This window comes from Phycodurus eques, unplaced genomic scaffold (assembly GCF_024500275.1).
Source record: "Phycodurus eques isolate BA_2022a unplaced genomic scaffold, UOR_Pequ_1.1 contig_248, whole genome shotgun sequence".
Taxonomy (NCBI): Eukaryota; Metazoa; Chordata; class Actinopteri; order Syngnathiformes; family Syngnathidae; genus Phycodurus; species Phycodurus eques.
The window spans coordinates 1-22682 of NW_026904245.1; the positions used below are offsets into that span (position 1 = coordinate 1).

Sequence of the window (22682 nt, forward strand, 5' to 3'; positions counted from 1 at the left end):
CCTCTTGTGATGTGAGCATAAAAGTGTTTGAAATGGTAATCTGTATGAAATGTTGATTGATATTCTTATCAATACAGTAAAATGTTGAGATGATTCGCTTGATCGACAGTTTAATGCCTATCATGCCCTTCACATGAATTCACTGTCGTCCTGGCTCAGCGTCCTGCAAGTTTTCCTTTCAGCCTTGCTGCAGCCAACAGTTTTAGACAGACAACTTTCATGCCAGGTTCCACCAACGCAAGCCGTAATCGTATCGTGGTGAGTACTCTGCGTTGTGGCCGCAGCAGACCCGGTTCAAATCCGGGTCACTGGCAGGAACGAATCCCAGAAATAACTTTCTTTTGTGCTGTTGTTTGAAGAGTTTGCGTGGGACAGTGAAAGTCATCCACAGGGGCTTTCAGAGGGCCCAATGCCATTGTGGGCAAGTGGTATAATGGATAACGCGTCTGACTACAGCTCAGAAGATTCTAGGTTCAACTCCTGGCTCACTTGTTCACAGTTTTGCATGTGCTATTAAACCCAATTCAGAACAGTATTTTTTCCGTTGACCTTAAACATCTGCGTCACGCTAACTCACGCAACACAGTCAACACGGTCAGGTCTTTCCATGACAGCATCTAACATAATGGAAACCCCTAAAGTTAATAACTTATGATAAAAGTTCAATATCATATTATTTATTGTGTTATAATTAACATATCCTAATACATAACACATCATAATATGTTGTGATCGTATGAGGAGGAACTTTGTGAAGCAAAAGAGGAGAAGGAGAATTTTTGTGTCTTGTAGGCTGGTAGAGTAAACCTTTGTTCATGCCAAGTGAAATCAGTCTTCAGTCCGAAAATGTGATTACAATGGTGGAAGTAACCAAGTACAGTAATCCCCCGCTATATCACGGTTCACTTATTGCGGTCCCGCTGTCTTGCGGACTTTTTTTGTAAGTATTATTACAGTTGTTGCTCTAATTTTTTTACTGTTTGGATAATATTTGTATCTGTTACTCTTACTCTCTTGCAATATATTATGTGTTTAAATGAGTTTGTGTCATGGCCCTGTGTTTCAAATTGTTTTTCTTTGTGTTGCAGTGTCTGGGTGAGCAAAGGTGGGCGTTGACATCGGCGATGCACCTGTCATGCATTGTAGTCATCAGCCTTTTTAGGGAGCACCGTGACAGTGTGTGGGAGTCGGAATATTCACTCATTTTGCCCCGTGTTTGCCGCCGTTCTGACCGCTGTCAAAAGTTAGGTTCTATATGATTATACCACACGGACCTTTTGTTGTGTCTCCCTGCGTTATCTGTTTTTTGATTCTCTCTGGTGGTGAGTCCTTTTCGTTTCGTATGTCTCGCCATCACATGCTCTGCCATTGAATTAAAATTGTTCGGACCTCTTTCCGAGAGTCTCTTTTTTGGGATCTGCCCTTACGGCATTGCCGTCCGTGACAGTTTGTGTAGTTTTAAAGGTGTTCAAAGACCTTAAAAAAGTTTTGATTGCTGTAAATGCCATAAAAACATGGCTATGGTGTATTTAAATAGGGTTTTTCAAAATTGCAGAATCTCACTTATCATGAAATGGACTGCCCCTTTTCTACACTACCACAGTGCCACAGTGCCCAAAGCCTCACATTCACCCACTCACACACACATTCATTCACCAATGGGTGGCTGCTGCCATGCAAGGCTCTGCCAGGCCCACTGGTTCAAAGACAGTCTTTGAACCAGCAACCCTTCAGTCACTGGACGACCCGCTCTACCTACTGAGCCATAGCCGCATGAGAGGTGTGGAACCTAACCCCAGAGGTGGAGTGGGGATTACTGCACATTGTACAAGTAGATTTTTAGGTGTCAGTAAAGTTTTTTTTTTTTTAATCTTACTGTCGACAATTTACTTTCACTCTTTGAAGTTGAAAAAAAACTGTAATTTCTCTTTGTTACTTTGTCAAAAAGAACACAATTTTTCAACTTCTATGGCTGATCGACATGTTAAAAAAAAACATAAAAAGGGAGCAGTAAAGTCATCGACTGTTGAGGTCTCGATTGATTGAGATATTTCGGGTCATAAGGGAACATCGAAAAAAAAAATCTTGATGTTATTCGTTAGTTTTTTTGTCATTCATTGCGGAAAGTGAAACCCATGTAAAATAAAGGTATTTCAAGCCCTTGTTTTTTGCAAGCTGATGATAATGGCTTACAAATGATGAAAACCCAAACATCATAGTCTCCCAAAATTTGAATATTTATCCAACACAAAATTGTGTCTAGTTAAAATAGTGAGTGGCTAATAACTCTGCGAAGCCACTAGCCACAGTGGCTGGTGAGCAAAAAGTTCATGTCAAGCCCTGGACCGATGAAAGAGAATATTCACATTGGCATGATGTTTAATCTTAAAACAATTGACTTTGGTGTCATGAACGGAACAGAGGATATGACCCAAAAATGCACGACTCCAAAACAAAAGGACAGTTTCAAAAAGAGAGGTTTAATATACAGGCAGAGGTCTGTACACAGGCAGGTAATCCAAGAAAGGCAACAGTATCCGAAAACATGAGGCAAAGAGGCGAGGTCCATAATCGGAACAGGGTCGTCTTACTGTGAGTCTGTGACGTGGAAACAAGGAATGCTGGAACGCGACGACAAAGTACAAGGAACTGGCGACGAGAGGGAATGAGACACGAGGTTAAATACAAGGGGTAATTAGGGTGAACAAGGCACAGGTGGTGAAGATGCTCACAGGAGCAGGTGTGTGTGAAACGGGGAAGACAAAAACCGGAACACACACCCATGACAGTACCCCCCCCCCATTAACGGCCGGGCCCCAGACGGCCCCGGGCCCCCTGGATGCGCAACGTGGAAGTCCCGAATGAGCGAGTCATCCATGATAAACGCAGACGGTACCCATGAACGTTCCTCAGGCCCGTAGCCCTCCCAGTCCACCAGATATTGAAAACCCCTCCTCCTCCGACGAGACAACAACAGCCGCTTCACAGAGAAGACAGGGCCCCCATCCACAAACCGGGGGGGTAGGAGGGGGCCTGGAAGGCGGGACCAGAGGGGACTCCCGGGCTGGCTTGAGTAGGCTGACGTGAAAAGCAGGGGGGACCCGCATCGACCTTGGGAGCCTAAGCTTCATGGTGACAGGGTTGATGATCTTTGTGATGGGGAAGGGCCCAATGAACCTGGGAGTGAGCTTCTTGGACTCCACCCGGAGTGGAATATGTTTGGTCAAGAGCCAAACTCGCTGACCCACTTTGTAGTTTGGGGCCGGTGTCCTCCGACGGTCAGCAGCGGCTTTGTAGGACCGTCCCTGGCGCAGCAGCATTTGGCGGGCTTGCTCCCAAGTCCTCCTGCAGCATCTCACCAAGGTCAATGCCGCTGGAACTGTGGACTCTGGGGCTATGGCAGGAAACAGAGATGGTTGGTAACCATGCACAACGTGAAAAGGCGATAGACCAGTGGAATCAGAGGGGAGGGAATTGTGGTAGAATTCGACCCAAACCAGTTTCTGAGACCAGGATCGCGGCTCCTGTGAAGCGAGACATCGGAGCCCAGTCTCCAGGTCCTGGTTCAGCCTTTCGGTTTGGCCGTTGGTTTCAGGGTGAAACCCAGATGACAGACTGACAGTAGCACCTATGAGATTGCAAAACTCCTTCCAAAATTGCGAAATGATTTGGGCACCCCTATCAGACACCACATTCTTGGGGAAACCATGGAATTTGAATACCTGATTGATCATTAACTCTGCAGTATCTTTAGCTGAGGGGAGTTTCGGGAGTACAATGAAGTGAGCCATTTTAGAGAACCTGTCAACAACGGTGAGAATTGTGGTATTTCCTTTCGAGGCCGGTAATCCTGTCACAAAGTCTACGGAAATGTCTGACCAAGGACGTTGTGGTATTGGCAGGGGTCGCAAGTCCCCAGAAGGACGTTGACGAGAAGGTATGTTAGCAGCACATACCTGGCAAGCATTGACGTAATCAATAACATCCCTCCTAACATTAGGCCACCAAAAGCGCTGTTCGACCACTGATTGCGTCTTGGCAATGCCTGGGTGACATACAGTTCGGTTCGTGTGAGCCCAGTGGATGACTCTTCCCCTTAAGGTCGGAACCACATAAAGCCTGTTTTCAGGGCAATCTTCAGGGCTAAGAGTGATTTTCAGAGCCCCTTTAACCGCAGTTTCAATGTCCCAAACAAAAGCGGAAATGAAACATGACTTGGGCAAAATAGTCTTAGGGTCGGACAAAGAATTCCCTTCGCAGAAAATATGTGACAAAGCATCTGGCTTTCCATTTTTAGAACCAGGTCGGTAGGATAACATGAAATGAAATCTAGTGAAGAACAGAGCCCATCAAGCCTGCCTCGCATTTAATCTTTTAGGCAGATTTAATATCCTCAAGGTTCTTGTGATCTGTCCATACTAAAAACGGAGTCTGTGCCCCCTCTAGCCAGTGCCTCCACTCCATCAAAACCACCTTGACTGCCAGTAGTTCACGGTCACCAATGTCATAATTTTTCTCAGCTGGGGTCAGTTTTTTGGAGAGAAAAGCACAAGGATGTAATTTACACATCCTTGTGTAAATTACATCATTGAGAGATTTCTGGGAGAGCACTGCTCCTATTCCGGCATCAGACGCATCGACTTCTACCACAAACTGCTGTTTGAGATCTGGCAAAGTAAGGATGGGAGCGTACGTAAAGCTTGATTTAAGTTTTTGAAAAGCTGCCTGACAAAGCGGGTTCCATACAAAAGGTTTGTGTGGCGAGGTAAGATCATGCAAAGGAGAGGCTATAGAACTGACATTTCTGATGAATTTTCTGTAGAAGTTTGCGAACCCTAAGAACCTTTGTACATCTTTGCGTGACGTGGGAGTAGGCCAATTAATAACGGCATCGACTTTGCAAGGGTCCATTTTGACTTCACCTTGAGCCAGGACGAAACCCAGAAAAGAAACGGACGCCTTGTGGAACTCACATTTCTCAGCCTTGACATATAGTTGATGCTGCAGTAACCGCTGCAATACATCTCCTCATCCGGGGAGAATATCAAAATGTCATCCAAATAAACAAAAACATACACATTCAACATGTCACACAGGACATCATTGACAAGGTTTTGGAAAACAGCTGGAGCGTTAGTAAGTCCAAAAGGCATTACCAAATACTCATAATGTCCTGTTGGCATGTTGAATGCTGTTTTCCATTTATCCCCCTCCCTTATACTGACTAGATGATACGCATTTCTTAAGTCCAGTTTGGTGAAAATCTTGGCTCCCTCCAGGAAATCAAAGGCGGTAGAGATGAGAAGAAGAGGGTCCCTGGTTTTTACAGTTATCTCGTCGAGACCCCGGTAATCGATACAGGGTCGCAGGGTCTTGTCCTTTTTGTCCACAAAGGAAAAATCCTGCTCCCGCAGGGGATGAAGATGGGCGAATGATCCCGGCTGTCAGTGATTCTTCCACATACTCCTTCATGGCCTTGTTTTCAGGCCCTGAAAGAGAGAACCTCCTCCCTCGTGGGGGTGGGGTTTCAGGCAGCAAGTCAACAGCACAGTCATAAGGTCTGTGGCCTTGGACTTGGAAAAAAACTTCTTTCATATCCTGGTAACAGGTGGGCACTTGAGATAAATCAGGATCCCCAGATGGGGTCTGTGGATTGTCCTTAGAAACATAGCCCTGAACGCGATCCAGCTTGCGATCGAAAAGCCTCGTCAATTTTTTACGGCGAGAGCGATGAAGTGTCCAAGTCGGTCGGCAGGTCTAGCGGGACTAAATGATCCTTGACGGCGGGGGGATAGTCCTTGAAAAAAGGCATCGAGTAGCGCCCGATTATTCCTATGACTCCCAGCTGCTAGAATGCAAAACTCAATCGCGTAATCTGACACCCTGTGCTTGCCTTGTTGTAAGGTGACAAGGGAGTGAGCTGCCTCACGATCTGGTGTGGAAAACTGAAAAATTGCTCCATAGTCTTTATGAAAAAAGCCCATGAATGACAGGCGGCGGAATTGCGGCTCCATTCAGCAGTAGCCCACGCCTCCGCAACGACCAGTCAGGCATATTATGACATGTATGCCACGTTGGACACTAAAGAAGGAGAAACCAAGATGGCGCCTACCAGTGTGGTCGCCTCGGTAACGCGCCTCGGTAACGCGCTCTCTAGTATTGTCTTTGTTTTTGTGTTTTTCGTCCGTCTTTGGAGACCTTACACGACTCACTTACACAAGGGGAGACCTGCTAACCATCAAGGAGGCTACTCCGGACTTTCTGTCACCAACTTTCGAAAATCCGCTCAGTTTTTTCCCCGAGTTACTCACCGCAGCGGCGTCCGCGGTTTTCGGCGCATGGATGCGGAAGCGGCGCCACAGAGGAAAACGAGCCGGAATTCAGGTGAAACTCCGCAAGAGAGGACACAGATTGGCGTTCCCGTCGATCCACCTCGCGAATGTACGCTCCCTACCCAACAAAATGGACGAGCTTCATCTTCTGTTAAAGACCAGTAAAGACTTCGGACGTTCCGCGGCCATGTGCTTCACGGAGACCTGGCTTTGCGACGCTGTACCCGATGGCGCCGTCACGCTTCCCGGCTTCAACATTCATCGAGCGGACCGCGACATGGAATCATCGGGAAAAACGAAGGGCGGCGGGATATGCCTCCATATAAACGAAAAATGGTGTACGGACGTCACGGTGCTCAGCACACACTGCAGCCCGCATTTGGAGTCGCTGTTTCTGAACTGTAAACCATTTTACGCGCCACGTGAGTTTGCATCGTTTATACTGGCTGGAGTCTATATCACACCGCAAGCTAACACGAGCGCCGCATTGCTAACGCTCGCCGAACAAGTCAACGAAATTGAAAAAAAACACCCTGACTCACCCCTCATTATTCTCGGGGACTTTAACAAAGCTAAACTCAACCACGAACTCCCTAAATACAAGCAGCACATCGACTGTCCTACCAGGGAAAATAATACTTTAGACCACTGCTACACTACGGTAAAAAACGCATACCGTGCTATACCTCGTGCAGCCCTGGGCTCGTCTGATCACTGCTTAATTCACTTAATACCGACGTACAAGCAAGTACTTAAATGTGCGAAGCCTACAGTGAAAACAGTCAAAAAGTGGACCAATGAAGCAAAGATGGAACTTCAAAGCTGTTTAGACTGCACAGACTGGAGTGTCTTTGAAAATTCAGCTGGCAGCCTGGATGAATATACGGACACTGTCACATCCTATATCAGTTTCTGTGAAGAGGTTTGTGTACCAACAAAATCATTTCGGACATTCAACAACAACAAGCCGTGGTTCACTGCTAAACTTAAGCAGCTTCGCCAAGCTAAGGAAGATGCATATCAGAGCGGGGACAGGGCCCTGTATAATCGAGCTAGAAACCAGCTTACTAAAGAAATTAACATTGCAAAGAGGATCTATGCAGCAAAGTTGGAAAAACAGTTTAGCGCGAACGACTCGAAATCAGTCTGCCGTGCATTCCAATCGCTGACTAATTACAAGCGACGATCCCCCCAAGCTGAGAACAATAGCACACTAGCCAACGACTTGAATACCTTCTATTGCAGATTTGAAAAGGACAGTTTCACTCCACACACCCACCCGGCCGCACCCGCGACCACAACCACACCTCTGACTTCTGTGTTAACCATCCATGAACAGGATGTGAGACGCATCTTCAAACAACAGAAGATTAACAAAGCGACAGGACCGGACCATGTGTCCCCATCCTGCCTCAAAGTCTGCGCGGACCAGCTCGCTCCAGTCTTCACTCAGATCTTTAACAGATCTTTGGAAATGTGCGAAGTTCCATCCTGCTTCAAACGCTCCACCATCATTCCAGTCCCCAAGAAACCTGCAATCTCTAGTCTGAATGACTACAGGCCTGTCGCTTTGACATCTGTGGTCATGAAGTCCTTTGAACGTCTCGTGCTGGACCACCTCAAGAGTGTCACAGGTCCCCTGCTGGACCCCCTGCAGTTTGCCTACCAAGCGAACAGGTCTGCGGATGATGCAGTCAACATGGGACTGCACTTCATCCTAGAACACCTCGACAGTGCAGGGACCTACGCGAGGATCCTGTTCGTGGACTTCAGCTCAGCGTTCAACACCATCATCCCTGAACTCCTTTCAACCAAGCTTCTCCAGCTCAGCGTCTCACCTGCCATCTGCCAGTGGATTTACAGCTTTCTGACGGGCAGGACACAGCAGGTCAGGCTGGGGGAGGCCAACTCATCCACACGCAGCATCAGCACTGGGGCGCCCCAAGGTTGTGTCCTCTCTCCGCTGCTCTTCTCTCTCTACACGAACGACTGCACCTCAGCGAACCCGACTGTCAAGCTCCTGAAGTTTGCAGATGACACCACTGTCATCGGCCTCATCAAGGACGGTGACGAGTCTGCATATCGACAGGAAGCGGAGCGGCTGGAGCTGTGGTGCGGGCGACACAACCTGGAGCTGAACACGCTCAAGACGGTAGAGATGATCGTGGACTTCAGGAGGCATCCTTCGCCACAGCTGCCCCTCACGTTGTCCAGCTGCCTTGTGTCAACCGTCGAGACCTTCAAGTTCCTGGGTATTACAATCTCTCAGGACCTGAAGTGGGCGAACAACATCAACTCCGTCCTCAAAAAGGCCCAGCAGAGGATGTACTTCCTGCGGCTTCTGAGAAAGCACGGCCTGCCACCGGAGCTGCTGAGACAGTTCTACACAGCGGTCATCGAATCGGTCCTGTGTTCTTCCATCACAGTCTGGTTTGGTGCTGCTACAAAAAAGGACAAACTCCGACTGCAACGGACAATCAAAACTGCTGAAAGGATTGTCGGTACCCCCCTACCCACCATTGAGGACTTGCACGCTGCCAGAACTAAGACAAGGGCGTGCAAAATCCTCTTGGACCCTCCGCACCCCGGTCACCAGCTCTTCCAGCTCCTTCCATCAGGTAGGCGCTACCGATCAATGCAAACTAGAACTAGTAGACATTCCAACAGCTTCTTCCCTCTTGCGATCAACTTCTTAAACACCTGACCTACAATTCCATTACAACATGCTGGCAATTTTTTTACTTGAGTTCGTTGTCACATTTCTGTGGGGCCAATTATGTATTACTCGTGCACTCACTGTATTTGTCTCGCCATGCTGCACTATTTGCATATACTGGCCACTCATGCCAGAGTAGCATCTGCTCCATTTGCACACTGATTGAGGAGTATCTGTAACATTTGCACAATCAACATTGTCCCAGATTATCGCACTACTCGTCACTTTAAACCGCATACACTCCTTGAAGTCTCAGCGCCCTTTGCACAATGGTTATTGCACCGGACTATTGCAATATTAGTCATTCGAACTGCTCTAAGTGCTCGAGGACTCTGCGTCTTTTTGCACATCTGTCAAAAAAAAAAAAAAATGTTCCGTCATTACCAGATAAATAGCAACCCTTTACTGCTCAGAGGCTGTTTTTTTTTTTTGTCAATGTCTTTCTGTCTCCAAGTGTTCTGTAAATTGACTGTCGGTTGTCATACGAGAGTGGCTCCAACGACAGGAGAAAAATTCCTTGTGTGTTTTTTGGACATACTTGGCAAATAAAGATGATTCTGATTCTGATATAAATCAATTGAAAGACTCTTGTTTTCCTTGATTCTTAGGAGGATGTAGCGCATTTCATACACAAGCAAACTTAATGTACTTTACATGACTAAAAGCAAACTTAATGTGCTTTACATGACTAATAGCATTTGTAAACAAAGTAACAAAACAGCTTATAAACATTTCAACCATTCTAAATTACCACACAACTACATCACTCAGTGTTAATTTTCATTACCCAGTGACCAGGGGAAAGCACAAACGCAGTCACCCACTAACAGAAATTATGCAGTCAAGATTCCCACATTTGGCGAATTCACATGTGTCAGCACAGCCGGAATGCAATGGCTGATCCTCATCCTGAGGTTGAACCACTTTCTTGATCATGGTGTCTCCCCTGCCAGGTAAGTATGAGTAGGACCCGGCGCGAGCACGCAAGTCATTCACGCGCACGCTATGTCAAGCAACGGTGTCGTCATGAGCATGTGACCAACCATACATATAAGGGACAAGACGGAACACACGCGAGATGAAACGCTACTGTGTGCTAATACATGATGAAATATGCTTCTTGTTTGAGAATTTTAGTTTAAATTGAGACAGTAAATGGATACCCATAATGCACAGCAGCATCGAGACACGATAAAATAACTTGAAAGTGGGGTCATTCACACCCAGAAAGCATAGAAACCACCCATTCGGGGTACACCCTGAACTGGTTGCCAGCCAATCGCAGGGCACATACAAACAAACAACCATTCAAACTCACATTCACACCACCGTGCTGCCATGATTTAACTAATTAAAGAAAATCGAATGTAAACATAATTAGACGACTTAATGCATTCGTCGAGTCGAATGTCACACACTGATAACACTTTCGGGTACAACAGTTTGATGTGCAGTCTCAAAACGCTACTGCCACCTACTGTGACCTATTGCGCATGACAACCTTGGCGAACACTGAAGCAGGCTAGTGTGGTCTTCACAGTGGTTGTCAACTGTCACCCGCATGTTCCTAATGTTGTAAAGTCGCGACCCACTTTCATATAAGTTGAGAATAATACATTATTTTGTTTAAAAATAGCCTCTGAAAACATTTACAGTATATTATATTTGTAAATGCCGTTTCAGATGAGTTTGCTGTACCACCAAAGTCATATTGCTTGCCATGACATCCACCAGCCAGGCCGGGCTGCACTGTAGTTGTTTACAGAGGAAACTCGCGGCGAGAGAACAAGGAAGCAACATTTCTTGTCACTTTTCAACTATGCTCCACGTTGGAAACTAATACACCTCTGTACTGCACCCAAAATGCAAATAACAATACAACATACTGTATAGACTACAAACTTGCTTACCATGCTGTGCATGATGTAATTTCAAAGCATATGACTGAGAGATACGCACTTGTTTTAACCATTTTGTGGGGGTGCACCATTCCTGGAGGTACTGCAATACCAGGTCGATGCGTGGAGTGGATGGAGCAAGCCCCTATTCCATCTCTCAGTTCCAAAAATCAATTTAATATATTTTTTTATACATGAATAATTTGAGGATTGTAGCTTAAAGCTAACGATAGCTCCAAATTCACCACCTCTGGAATCTAGAATATAATGTAACAAATTTTAATGTAGAATTTAGGCAGGAATTTGCCCTCTGAAAAGTAAGTGCTTAAAGAATCTCTATGTAGGAGTACTGAAATCAATTGAGTTTTCTATTTTTTTTTTAGATTTACCTGTATATGATTACTACCATTACCAGTTACACAGACAGAGTACGTTGAAACAATATTTTATTTTTTCATGTCGACACAATATTTGATCAAACATTTTTTTGTCATTCATAAGTTATTTCCAAGAGCCACAACAAACGCCATATTGCAATGCATCACACAATACGTGGCCGAAGATACAGTTGCCTGTGATTATACACATGGCCAGCAGGTGGTTTCGTGTGCACATGAAGCATCAAGACATGGACCATGACTCGAACCAATGACCGAAGCGTTACGATGTTATGAAGCTTAATCTTGTCATTACTAACTGGTTCTACTACTCAGAGCAAACCCATGTATGCTAGAAATTACATCATACTGCAGTATCATAGCGTCATATTATGCACACTCCAGCTTTAACAATGAGCAACATCCTCATTATTTTGAAACAATGACCAGGAGATTGCGCGAACGCAGTCCCCCACTACCAGAAATTATGCATGAGGATGGAGCTGCCAGGCAAGAGAGCTGGAGGAAGACCAAAGAGAAGGATGATGGATGTCGTGAGGGAAGATATGAGGGCAGTTGGTGTTCGAGAGGAGGATGCAGGAGATAGGCTTACATGGAAAAGGATGACGCGCTGTGGCAACCCCTAAAGGGACAAGCCCAAAGGAAAAGAAAAGAAGAATTTGGGTTTAATAGAGACATATGACTGGCCTACATTTAAAAAAATCTAAAGTAAATAAACATCTCGTCGAATGGAACATATTGATAAGACCTCCGGTTACAACAGTTGGATGAGGCCTACTGAGGCCTGTTGCGCATGACAACCTCACCGATTTTTTCATCTCCATGCTTTGGATGCAGGTTCGAGAAGCATTATTAGTGATTCTCAACTGTTGTCACCCGCATGTTGCTGATGTTGCAAAGTCACAACCCACTTTCATCTAACTTGAAAACAAATTATTTTGTTTAAAAACAGCCTCTGAAAACATGCACAATATATTACCTTTTTTAAATGCTGTTTCAAATGAGTTTGCTGTACCGCCAAAGTCACTTTGCTTGCTATGACGTCCACCAGCCAGGCTGGGGAGCACTATATTTGTTTACAGAGTAAACTAGCGGCTCGAGAACAAGGAAGTAACATTTCTTGTCACTCTTCTGCCATACTCGAAATGGGAACATGGAGGCTGCGTTGTTTTTCAACATTTATATGGAAAGAATGGTGTCAGATGCTCGTGTTTTTGGTCACGTGACCCACATTGATCCAATAGAATGCGGAAATAAACGTATATTTTTTTAGCCGTGTATGAACAGTCTTAAACATCCGATGAATGATGAGTTATTTGTAATAACAATCGGTTGTTGGTAACATTTTGTGGCCACAAGGAGAAGAGCTGTTTGCTCCCTTGCCTCGTTAACTACTTGCTGTTTCCTGCTTGGGTAACTAAAAGTAGGACTCTAGCGCCATCGTCGTAGAGGAGGCGAATTACAACCCTTCCACTAATTTGGTTCCACAACGTTCCAGTTCGTCGTGTGGTGTGTTAATAATCGAATAAAAACATCAAAAGCCATGCATATTAGGCCATTAAACGTCTCAACGTATATCCAAAAAAAGTTTGCATGCCCTACCCAAGAATTAATGCAAAAAATGACAGTGAAAGCTAAGCCAACCACCCGTGAAATACTTAATTGTCAGCCATTATTACTGACAACACACAACAAAAGAAAAAAAAGTTCCATATTTGTAAAGAAATGTAGTTTGGTTATAATACTTAAGTATAATAGTCTTAAGGAAATGTATGGTCATGAGTAGGCCCCGTGTTTTGCAATTAGCTTTACCTGTTGATGTGTATTATATCCAATTTAAATTCCTTAACATCCTCCGTATTAACATTTAATGGATTAACATTTTGTTTCAGTTGTTGATGGCGAAAATGCAATTTTGTCATTTAATTTGTTCATTTTACCTAACTTGATCGCTCGTATTCCAAAGTGATGCTCAGGTCACCTGGGAGATCTCAGCTTTCTTACGTAAAGGCTAAATAAGTGTTGCTATTGGACAATGACTTCATTATAAAACGCTAAAAATATTTATTTTTTTGTGATTATTCATTGTTAATGAATTCATATTAAAATGTGCAAGTGGACATAATGTCAGAGAGCACTGAAGACTTTACCAATTATTCAGAAATAAGTTACAAATTGCCCTGCGATTGGCTGGCAACCAGTTCAGGGTGAACCCCGCCTCCTGCCCGACGATAGCTGGGATAGGCTCCAGCATTCCCGCGACCCTTGTGAGGAGAAGTGGCTCAGAAAATGGATGGATCGATGGATAATTATTACAGAGTAGAATTTTAAACAACTTTTCGATGGCTTCTGTAATTTATTTTGCCCTCATTTCAATGTTTAATTGATGTGAAAGATAAAACTGTGCTCCCTACTTAAAGAGCTGATGTAATATTCTGTTGGCAGTAACAATAAAATTGCTCAAAACTGATCTGTTCTTATCAGTTTAATATCTGATACGTCCCATATCCGGGGACCATATATTAAATTGATTTTTGGAATTGTGAGATGGAATAGGGGCTCGTACCGTCCACTCCACGAATCGACCTGGTATTGCAGTACCTCCAGGAACGGTGCACCCCCACAACTTGGTCAAAGTAATGAAATGCTTAGCCGTGCACACCCAACAATCATATGACATGAAGTGTGCAGAATGTAGTGTAAAACCAATGAATCTCATTTCGGGGTTGGTCGCTCTCGGGATTCAATGGGTCGCAGACAACTATCAAAAACTTACGTGCATTGTTATTCTGAATTTCAGTACAGTACGCAGGCGTATTAAGTTCCCACATGGAGCATAGTTGAAAAGTGACAACAAATGTTGCTTCCTTGTTCTCTCTGGAAACAAATACAGAGCAGCCCAGTCTGGCTGGTGGACGTCTTGGCAGGCAATATGACTTTGGCGGAACAGCAAACTCATCTGAAAGGGCATTCACAAATATAATATACCTCCATGCCGGCCTCCAGAGAGGGGCCCCAGTGACCCGCGTCCAGGCAAGGGAAACCTTGATCCATATATTTTGTTCGTCATAGGGTTTTTGAAGCCTTGCTTTGTCTGGCCCCTCACCGAGGACCTGTTTGCCATGGGTGACCCGACCAGGGGCGTGAAGCCCCAGACAACTTAGCTCCTAGGATCATTGGGACACACAAACCCCTCCACCGCGATAAGGTGACGGCTCAAGGAGAGGGGATGCCTTGTTTTCCAATAATTTAGTGATGTCCATATCAAATAAATTACTGACTGATTGCACTAGACTGTCAAGAAGCTGTGACCTTTCGTGGTAAACTCGAAAGTGTGCGGTATATGTGATCATAATAAAATACGCTTCCAACAGGAAGAGGAACTCAATTTACTTCTATCTCAAATCCATTTTCCCCATTGAAAAGTATTGAAATGCTTTTAAAGTGGCACTAAGGCAGGCCCAAAAAATGGCATGTAAATTCAACACACCACAGAGAAGGAAGCATCTCATTTGTGTCAAAGGCCTGGGGTGTTAAAGGGTTTTTCCACAAAGATTTAGAAAAGTTGTTCCCTTTATTCTGTTTACCTTTCCAGATACAGGCCTACAGATCAGATGTTACACCGAGATTCCGCACTGTATTTCGTATGTACCACTTTCCTAGCAATTCTGGCAACTCTCCACACTTGAAAACCTTGTTGCCTTCATAACGTATCTTCTGAAACTCGGATCTGGGGTTGTTCTCGTATACAATTCTAAAGGTGACCACACAGAAAAGTCACAGAATTGTGATTTTGTAACATTAATTTGGCACAGTACTTGAATGTAATTGTTGTGCTGTCTGTTAAGTCACAGTTTCATGAGTGAGGATGAGGAAGCAACCAAGCAAAAGTCTTTTTATTTTGATCGTTCTAAATCTGTCCTGTCTTTTGCCAAGTCGGGACAATTGATCTGCGAGCACGCAGAGCAGCAACAGTCACAGGACACCTTCCGGTCAGGTGATGCAACGATATGAGGGGACTGTGAATAGAATGCAGAGTGCACTGGGGGTGACACACATATATCTATATATATATACATATATATCTATATATATCTATATATATATATATATATATATATATATATATATAGATATTTGTGTTAGTATCATGTGATACGGCACAATGTTATCACATCAGTGCTTTTAATTGACTCGAGGCTACTTTAGATTCTCGTGGAATCGTTTTCTTTTCGGTGGTTGACCTAAATTATAATGCAGTCATTCTCTCTCTTATGACTTTCCGTCTCTTTATTAGGAGACAGAATCTTCACGTACCTTTTTTAAACATCCCGTTTCTCCTTTTCCGACAGTAAAAACAAAACAAAAAACAATACACACATATATCGAGAAATATATATATATATTAGTATCATGTGATACGGCACAAAGTTATCACATCAGGGCTTTTAATTGACTCGAGGCTAAGGATACGAAGGTATGGATTTTTAAATGATATGTAATTATTGCACATTATTGTGTGGACGCCAAAGCCACGGTTTATGAACCCGAACCACTTCTGAGGAATACATTACAGTGGAGTGAATGGCAGTATTAGTAGGAGTAGATAAGGTAGAGTAAATTAAATCAGAATCAGCAGGATCAAAATCAGAATCATCTTTTTTTGCCGAGTATGTCAAAAGCAAACAAGGAATTTGTCTCCGGTAGTTGGAGCCGTACGAGTGCGACAAAGGACAGCCATTCGACAGAAAATGCATTCGAGAGCATTGGAATGTAGTCAAAGTGCAAGAACCAGCATACAAAGCATTGGTGGTTCATTGGTAGAATTCTCACCTGCCACGCGAGAGGCCCGGTTCCGATTCCCGGCCAATGCAGCTTGACCATTTTTTGTATATTACTCTCTATTTGAGGTAAAAGAGTACAAACTCCTACGGCTTGCAAAACACACGTTTTCCCCGACCCGTACTGGACTTCCGAGGACAGGAACCAAGTGTTTGTTGGTCACATCTTGTCAGAAGTGGGTCATATGCGTATACTTTGCGAACGTAGTTCACCAACTTGGCGCGCTGGGCCATCCTCACAAATATCCCTTGTGTTGTTTCGTGGCAGTGTAGGGCAGAAACAATGATAACACCCTCGTACCAATTTTTGTTGGACTGGAAAGCCAAGGAGAGAAACAGACAGTTTTTGTCAGTCTAATCACACAAGAAGCAGAATTACAACCCGCATACCCGTAGATATTGTAACCTGAATGGAGTTGCTTGGACGGCTCAGCCACTCCGACAGACTTCGATTGTGTTGTTTTTTATTGCATCATAGTTTTCTGATGTTTATATGCATGCCAGTGCCTCTGACTTACTGACTCAATACTCATCTGGAATGTAGGAATCGAAGTCAAGAGCATGAGAATGAAGACAAAGTCTGTTGACAGAACATGGGCCACTTGGACTTAATGTCCCTTGCTTCCCCTGGGACATGGACAATGTTTTGGCGGTTGTGGGAGTTGAAGCTCCTTCTGACTGGGGTCTCTGCCAGACATTACCAGCACACCCTCACAATACGTAATTCTCTTTCAGGTCGAACTGACATCTGCCCCCAACATCAAAGCAAACACACCACCCAGTGGGAATCAGATTGCAGTTCCACCCCTCTTTTGACCCCACTGTCCAAGAAATGCGGCAGCAAGTCCGATGACATGACCACAAAGTAGATCATCGAACTGCGGCTTTATGTTGTCCTGGTGTCAAGTGCTCATCTGGAAACCCTTATGTGTGAAGATGGTTTTCATTATTGACAGTCTGTGACGAGCACATTATTCCTATCAGTAAGCATGACTCGCGCTCAGATCGAGGAGGGGTGAGGAGGCGTTTGCCTTTATCACGCCCTTCCGGGTCACATTGTCACTCGCCATGTGAGCATTTAATTCCACCAGCAGAGGCGCACTCACAAAAAGGAAATTATAGACAGAATGGACACATCGTCTTTATAGACTAGACACTATCAGGAGTGGGATTTTAACCCACGCCTCCATAGAGACTGCAATCTGAAGTCAGCACCTTGAATTGCTCAGCCATTCTGACAGTTGTATAGTATGTTGTTTACAAGGAACAAAGGGTCCGGGTCTTTATTCACCCCTGGGGGTCTGCTCATCCGGTGGGCGACCCGTTCGAGAGCATTGGAATGTAGTCAAAGTGCAAGTGCCACCATACCAAGCATTGGTGGTTCAGTGGTAGAATTCACGCGGGAGGCCCGGATCCGATTCCCGGCCAATGCAGCTTGACCATTTTGTGTATATTAAGCTCTATTTGAGGTAAATGAGTACAAACTCCTTCTGCTTGCAAAACACACATTTTCCCCTACCGTTACTGGACTACCGAGGACAGGAACCAAGTGTTTGTTGGCCACATCTTGTCAGAAGTGGGTCATATGCGTAGACTTTGCGAACGTAATTCACCAACTTGGCGCGCATGGCAATGAATGTTGGTTACGCGAGGGACCTCTTCTGAATTTTTCTTAAACCCCAGTGTGAACACTGGACATTACTGCAGTGCTGTCATAACACTGCCCAATACAGGCAGTGTAATCAATGTTACATTTCCTGAGAGTCTTTGATCATAGCAAAAAGGTGACTGTGTCTAAACCATCATCTGGCGTGAAATGGAGAAATCCTTACACAACATCATTTTTCACATCGTGCACCACCAAAGATACTTGCTCCATTTTACTCAGGTCCTTACTTTCATCTACCTTTAAATCAGACATTTCAGCATCTTGTATTTCATCACTTATTTGCGCATACTTTCCATTTCTTGGAATATCTGCTATCTTTTCTGCAACTGTTTTGTCAAATTTGCCTCGAATCTGTAAAAGGTTCAAGGAAGTTTCCCTGGTTGACAGCCGTGTCATTCTCTGTCTCCTCTTTGTGAAAGTCCCTGGCATGCAGTGAACTCCACAATTGCTTTCATATTTTTTCTGTTCTCTCTGACTATTTTTGTATCTCCATCACACAGAGCATTTAACATTGTTGAACCAGACCCTTTCTGAAAAGTCCACTCATTCCACACTACCATAGCATATTTATGCTCCACACTAGTGTTAGCGCCAGATCTAGGGGAAGCTGAGCAGCAACAAGTGGCACACAGATAGTCTTCCCTTCCAAACAACAGGATACGTGAATCAGTCGGCCACAGTCTTTACTTCTGAAGCTGCGCATACCCCTCTGGTCCACAGCGACACTTACAGCACCATCTGCTGGTTTGGTATTGTATGAACTCATAACAATAAAAACATTGGTAAATCACCCAGAAAATTAAGGTGGTGTCTGTTTTAAATGAAACCTTTGATTAGGCATTTTCAATCCTACTACACTCTCCCCTGCTTTAAAAGAAGACTCCGGCATCTTGTACCAATGTCTCAAGTCAGGTTACAAAAACATCATATATCAAGGTCCTTGTAATCTTTTCTCCTAACACCTAACATGTCCAAATGGGTGGGGAGTAATAGTACATGTCAGGTTGTGCTTGTTGTCGGGGATTGGGTACGGTACACAGGCAAACATCATGTTTTCCATGCTTGGTAAGATGGCTGTCCAAACTGGTTGTAGGGGAGAATTTCCCTCGGTTTCACTGTTCAGATTGATCTCCGTGCTGTTGTGATATCCTCATGTCCATTTGAATCTGACACAATATCACATTGTTAACCTGAAGTAGCCGTTTCCAAATCATTGTTTTCAACAGTCATAGTTTCATTGACATTGTCCCTTTCATAGGTCTCGTTCGGTATAACATCAGCTGGAACTGTGACAATAGGCGCTGGTCTTGGCACTGAATGAAGTGCGCCAGCTGGGATTGACATGTTTGGGTTTTGCACAGCAACTCGGGGTGATGTGCTTGGTTTTGGCAGTGATTGAGTACTTCGCCTTAAGGGTTTACATTCTTGGGCTGCAGCTCTGAGTTCATGGTCTGAGGTTGAGTTCTGTTTCATTGATTCACAGGTACACAAGACCAGTGATATGTGTATTCCACTGTATTCTGTCCTGTTCAGTTTATATTTTGAGTCTGGTCTTTTTCCAGTGGTAATTGACTGGTAAAAGAAGATATCTGTGCAAAACTCCGATATTTCAAGCTCCTGTTTCTGCTCAAACTGCTAAACAGGTCAATTTCCAATGTTTTTAACAACTTAGTTGATGGACTTTTTCCAATAAGGTCTTAGTTTTCCAGGTCCTCCGACTATCTCCCCAACACTTCGAGTGAGCCCCCTCGCTCGAAGTGTTGTGGAGATACTGGCCAAAATACAGTGTAACCGGCCTAGCGCTTCGCCTCAGCCTGTTCGGGGGCAGCTGAGGCTCTTAGGAATGTGCCAGACATCTGAAAAATCACACACACCAGATTTTGCCACTGTTGATTCAGGATCTGCTTGAGATGAAGGCAACCGGCAAAATAACATCCTTCGTACATGTGAATAAAAAGAGGTTGAAAAAAAAAAAGCGGTTTCACACCCAAAAAACAACAAGCCACGCCCGCCGCCGGGCGGCGCTCCGATGCAGAGGCAATTGGTTGATTCCTCATTTTGACGACCCCAAAATGCAGCGGAGTGCTCCGGAGTGATTCCTCCAGCGGTGCCCCGAAAAGTGGTCGAGTCCCCCGAGCCGCATCGGCCACAGTGTACAAGTATTTGATTCCTCTAGAGGTGTCCCCAAAAAGTGGAGCAAGTGTCCCATTCGGCTTCGGAGGGGTCCGGGAACTTGTCCCAGCAAAGCTCCTGGTATCTTCTCGGGTCACCCAGAGCAACTCTCAACAAGTCCCAGCATGGATCCCATAAAGTATCAAAGTGCCCCGTCCAGAGCTCCGGAGGTCACCCAGATCGGCAAAAGTGTTTGATTCCTCCAGAGGTGCCCCAAAAAGTGAAGGAGTGTCCTGGGAACTTGTCCCTGCAAAGCCCCTCGTATCTTCATGGGACAGACCCCCAAAAGTAACAAAAGTCCCAAAAAGTACAAAGTACCCCTTACGGAGCTCCGGAGGTCACGCAGAGCATCTTGCACTCAGTCCCAGTAAAGTCCCAGCATGGATCCCAAAATGTGAAAAAGTACCCCTTACGGAGCTCCGAAGGTCACGCAGATCCCAAAATGCCCCTAAGTCCCTCGAAGTGCCCCCGTTTAACCCCCGGAAGTGCCACTTAAAGCCTGGAAGTGCCCCCAAAAAGTACCCGTAGGGTGCCCCAAAGCGCGGCAGAGTACCCCTGATTAAGGCCTCCGAAGCCACCCCGGCAGCGTGGAAAAGTATCCGGAAAAGCGGGTGGCTGTTAAAAGATGGTTTGCAGAGGTCTCTAGTGTCCAACGGCCGGTGCTGCACGAAACCATCCCACCGCGGTTCCCCTAAGTGCCCTGTGCCCCAAAATGAGGGTTCCCCAGGGTGTCCCCACGTGTCCCCAATTCAAATGTGTTCACTTGGGGCACCGTGCCCCAAATTGGAGTCTAAAAGTAATACGAAAAACTCACAAAGTACGCCAAAAGGTTGCCCCAAAATGTTCCGGTCCCTCTCGCGCACCGTTTGATCAAAAATCTTCTTCACCTTGAAGGAACCTGCGTTTTAAAATCTCCTATACCTCCCGTGGTTCCACGCGTGTTTGTTTTCGTGAAAGAACTTCATTCACAACAATGTATAAAAACCAACCAATTTATTCCTGACAGAGGAGTCTATACATTTTGCAGAGCTCTGGGTTCGTAACTACCCTATCTTATCCTGAGCAGATAAAGTAGTCGAACTAAAACTATCTGATTCTACCCCAGACTTATACAATGTTTCAAAACGGGCCAGTATGGAATCGCTGTCGTCTGATTGGTCCGTAATCTGACGTCATCGTTGTTCGGCAGAATGATGACTATCTGATCTTGCTCCAGACGCCGCCTCCAGGTGTCGCCTGCAGATGTCGCCTGCATTCAATGTTTATAGTGGCTCCCCGCAGTTCCTTTCTTCCTTGATATCTGTCTCCAAATACCCCCTGATGGGGGCCAAATATCCCCCGATGGGGGCCTTCCTGCAATATACTCCTATACTCCAATACACATTCTCTTCCAAACTAGTTAGAATTACATATTACAATATTACAATATAAAGTATTCTATATTCCCTTCAATCCCCCAAGTTGATCTTCTGATAATCAGAAGATCAACAACCCCTATGCCTACTACCTTTTTCACTACAATACTCAATAAACCTAATCTAAGCACAGCGTTCAATGGAGCGAGCGATTCCATGGCCACCCTGTCCTCGTCCAGGGACAGCAGCTCATATTGGCCATAGGGGTCCTTACCCACAAACGCCTTGAGGACAATTCTGAGAACCAGGTTCCTGAGACAAGGGATAATACAACATCCACAAATAGCAAGCACAGCCATGACAATTATGATGGTAGTTGCCAAAGTCAGTATGAGACCTCTCCATTTACCAAACATCCTATTAAGCAGACTATAGAATGGGTTGTCCTCCACTCCAGACATTGATTTAAGTTTAACAGACATGGCTTGCAAACCTTTCATGGCTCTGGTGATCTTTCCGTTCGGCGCCGTATTAATGGGGATAATTGTGCAACAATGTCCTTTAATTCGAGAGCAGGCACCCCCTTCTTCCGCTAACATACTATCAAGGACCAACCGATTTTGGAATGCCATGAGAGATGTAGCTGATAGTTGCTCATGGATGCCCTCCGTTAGTTGGGAGGTGAAATTCACCAATCTTTGAATTTGGTAATGATGGAAATTTATGAAATCAAAATTTTTATTCGGAGTTACCCATATAAAAATACTCTCTAGACCTGCGGAAAATTGACAGCGAGCTTTATACTCATCCAGGACACCTCTGGGAATTCCAATGGCATCCAGGTAGGTGGGGTCCTCACCTTCTTCCCAAGCATTTCCACCCACGTTGAAGCCACTGACCATACGGCGGAAACGGTTCAAGCTACCCCACCAGTCACGCTCCCAGGTGAAATCTGCCATTTGAGTGATTTCCTGCTCAGAGAGGGGCTTAATCACTGTGGGAGCTATCATAGAGACCAATGCACAAGTGCCTGTCCATTCCCCAGGCAGGAAGTCCCACAACAGACAATCCCCACACATCCACCACAAATCAGACCTCATCTTACTTAATCGGGCCGCATCATAATAATCCATAAAAAGTGTAATATCATAAAATTTACATAAAAACCACCTTACACAATTCAAATTGGTATACCGTCTTTTCCCCCAATGTGTAGTTCAATTCTTGGGCCCCTGTTGGCTTCACAGCCCTCTTGGTCACACTTTCTCCTTGTATTGAAGGCATTCCAAAATAGATTCCTG

General features: G+C 44.9%; 2 non-coding genes and 1 pseudogene across 2 annotated transcripts; 1 reads left to right on the plus strand and 2 right to left on the minus strand.

Annotated features, from left to right (window-relative positions):
* Nucleotides 1-9843: 9843 nt before the first annotated feature.
* LOC133398661 (U1 spliceosomal RNA) lies at nucleotides 9844-10009 on the minus strand. The gene has a single exon (XR_009767969.1). It is a non-coding gene; the product is annotated as a U1 spliceosomal RNA (small nuclear RNA).
* Nucleotides 10010-11024: 1015 nt separating this feature from the next.
* Nucleotides 11025-11177, minus strand: LOC133398659 (U2 spliceosomal RNA; annotated as a pseudogene).
* A 2597-nt stretch (nucleotides 11178-13774) lies between these two features.
* Nucleotides 13775-13967, plus strand: LOC133398663 (U2 spliceosomal RNA). The gene has a single exon (XR_009767971.1). It is a non-coding gene; the product is annotated as a U2 spliceosomal RNA (small nuclear RNA).
* The last annotated feature ends 8715 nt before the right edge of the window (nucleotides 13968-22682 follow it).